Here is a 3,288-nt window from a genome sequence, read left to right on the forward strand (position 1 = left end):
CCCTCCTACCTGCTCCCCCACTCGGGGACGCCCCTCCCAGGAAGGGTCGCGGGAAGGTGATGTGGTCAAGTGGCCCCGGAAGGTCCCCTCCCCCTTGGCGCCGCGCTTCTCTCCCCCCTTCAAAATAGAAGGCGCTACTCGCCCACGTCCGCTCCTCCAAACACCTCTTCCCCGCTGGCTCCCACAGCCACGGCCCACAGTGACCTTGGATGCGTCACTCACTACCGGGCCCTGTCCTGAGAAACTGCTGCAGGCCTGGCGTCCCATGTGAGAGACAGCGGCATCTCTCCACCTGGGAAGGTCAGCAGGTACCCGACCCTCCTGTGGGCCCCTCTGAGGCCCAGCCCACCTGCTCTCTGGTCAGTGGCTACCAGACAATAGTCCACCTGGCTGGCTTGGAGGTGAGTGGCGAGCCCCTCGCTGAGCCAGCAGCCCTGGTCATGGCCACTCAGACTCCAGTCCCTGCCCCAACAAAGCTGGAGGTGGACAAATACAGAAAAATCTAGAAATCACGACCATCCAGGGCATGCCATACACCTGGGTGGGTCTCCACCTGTGGCTTCCTCAAAGTGGTGTAGTCCCCAAATCAGCCTTCTAGAGCCGACACCCCTCTCCCTGGGGCTGGTCTTCCCTGTGTCCCCAACCTCCAGATGGCGCTGCCCAGGCAGAGGCACCTCTACATTTTTGCACCAACCAAGGAGTTCCTTTATGCGTCTCTTTAACAAATATTCTGAATCTTACTGCCTGCCAGAATGCCAAGGTGGATTTTTTTTTAAAAGAGGGGAGGTGGGTTTCGGTCCTTAGGAGAGAAGGTTCTAGAACGCACGGGATGCAGGCACTGTAAAAGCACAGACCACATGCCTACCCCAGCCTGACAGGAGCAAAGGAGAGAGTGTGGGCGAAAGAGGGGGTGCATCTTCCAGGGAGCAGCTGATGTAGCCAGAAGGCGATGCAGAGCAGGGGAGGGTGTGCATCTTCCATCACTGGGGCCAGCGGCTTGCACTTCTCCTCAGCCCACTAGGGAGCTCAGAGCCAGACTCTCACCTACACCAGGTCTACCTGGCCAAGGGGTGGGCCCACAGCTTCATCTTCCTTTCCTACCTGGTTCTTCTCCCCGCCCGCAGCGGCCCCCTTCAGCTGCCTTTACCTTTTGTGGTTTTGTTTTAACTTACCAGGTGCTGAGGTCTGTGATAGGTGCCCTGGTGGCTAGTTGTTACACAGTGATGACACCTCGTGGTTACACGCTGGGCTGCTAACCAAAAGGGCAGCTGCTGCAAAACACCAGCTGCTCTGTGGGAGAGAGATGGGTGCTCTCTACTGCCGTAAAGAATGACGCTCTGGGAAACTCACAGGCGCCATCCCCTCTATGGCAATGAGGTTTTTCTGGTGGGTTCTGTGAGCTGCCTCAGTTCCTTCAGGGCACGAGGTCCATTCCCTCCTGGCACTGGCACACCAGAGGGTGTGCTCCTGAGGGGAGGTGGTCTTCCATACGGCCCCTCAGTGGGGCCCACTCCCCTGCCAGACCTGGAGCACCCTCTCTTCCCCATGCTGAGGGAGCCCCCACCCCTGCCTTTGGAGCCAGCCCCACAAAGCTGCTGCTGCTGCCCTCTCAGACAGAGCAGGCTGGCTGCCCCTCTGGGGTGGTGTAGGGCCTCCCTGGACCTGTGTGGGCTCTGGGCGCGTTTGTGGAGTGGTGGACACTGGCTGCCCTGTGACTTTGCAGAGTGACAGATTCCTCAGCAAGTCCCAGCAGCCCCATCACTAGCTGCTGCTCCCATTTCCCAAAGACCAGGTCACACCAAGCCCTGCGCAGAGGCACCCTCACTGATGCCCGGCCCCCTCCAGCGTGGGCACCAGCTGCCTCATCTCCGTGTGAGGCTCAGAGGGAAGCAATGCTTCGCCCCGAGGGTCCTGCAGAAGCAGTGTGTGAGCCCCCTGAACCAGCCCTCTGAGAAATCCAACACTCTCGGGGGCCAGGTTCCAAGGTACGGAACAGGAGGAGCCTGAGGCCCTGCCAGCAGGGACTTGGGAAGAGCCCTGTACCCCTGGGGGCTGAACTGAGCTGTGTTCAGGAGCTCACAGCCACTGCCAGATGAGCCGGTAAGCATGGCCTTACATGTGCTTAGTCTCACATGTTCTCTGTTGTTTCATCACATCACAGATTCTGCCTCTAGGTCTGGCTGGCATCTGTCTCTCGTCCCGCCCCTTCCTACAGAACCCAAGCCCCTTTTCAAATGGGCAATTCCCGACAGGTGCAGGGGGACCCAGTAAGCAACATAAGCATGGACTGTCTTGTGCATTCTTGGTGATGGTGGGGGGAGGTGGTTCTGAAGCTTCTCTCACTCATTCTATGAGGTCTGGGTTGCTGTCTGCTGTCCCACCCTAAACCCCAGATCCCTGGGCTCTCCTCCCCTGAAGCACTTGTCTGTATTAGAGCCCCCAAGTATCCCCCACACCTGCTTCTCCAGCAGATGGGACCTGGGGACTGGGGACACAAGTGGAGTCAGACACACAGCCAGGCACTGACAGATGAGATAGGCACATGGGGCTGGTTCAGCTTGGGGTTTGGAGACTCAGGGGAGCGAGGGGGCTCAGGAAAGGCCTGAAGACATAGCAAAATGGAGTCCCAAAGGTTAGGGTGGGCTGGACGCCGACTGAGAAGACCTGGGGCAGGTAGTGAATTTGCCCCCCACCCCAATTCACAGCTGGCCTCCCCACGTTAGCGGGGCTTTCTCCTCACCACCTGGGTTTTGTCCACTCACAGGGCTTCTGCCCAGTCGAGCTAACTGTAGTGACTTCCTCCAGCTCCCAAGGGAGTGTTGCCTCTGGCCAGCAGTCTGGGGCAAGTTTACCAAGGCCTGTTCTGATCAAGAATCATAGCTCCCCCTCCCTCCAGAAGAAGCTACTTGAGAGGATGGCAATGAAGCTGCAGTTAGGGGAGAGGGGCATATCTGATCAGAGCTAATGGGAGCATTTAGGGGGAGGAAGAGAGAGTGGAGCACATTCTGACCCACCAGGCCTGGAGGACGACATCCCCGCTCTGAACAGCCTGTGGACAGAGTGGACAGTATGGCTGATCCCACACGAGACACGCCATCCCTTGATGGCCCCGAGCTCTAAGGGGGACAATGTTGGAGACTCAGTGTTGGGACTGGCCCAGACTGATCCTGAGACACCGAGGCAAACCACAAAAAGCGTGCGGCAAAGCAACCGTGGGAGCAGAGCAGAGAGCCCCCGAGGGAGTACAAAGGACAGACTTGGGGGCCAGAGCATGGTACCCCATCGGTC

Source organism: Echinops telfairi, unplaced genomic scaffold, assembly GCF_000313985.2.
Source record: "Echinops telfairi isolate 266 unplaced genomic scaffold, ASM31398v2 ScPeMD7_29;HRSCAF=101, whole genome shotgun sequence".
In the NCBI taxonomy this organism is placed as follows: domain Eukaryota; kingdom Metazoa; phylum Chordata; class Mammalia; order Afrosoricida; family Tenrecidae; genus Echinops; species Echinops telfairi.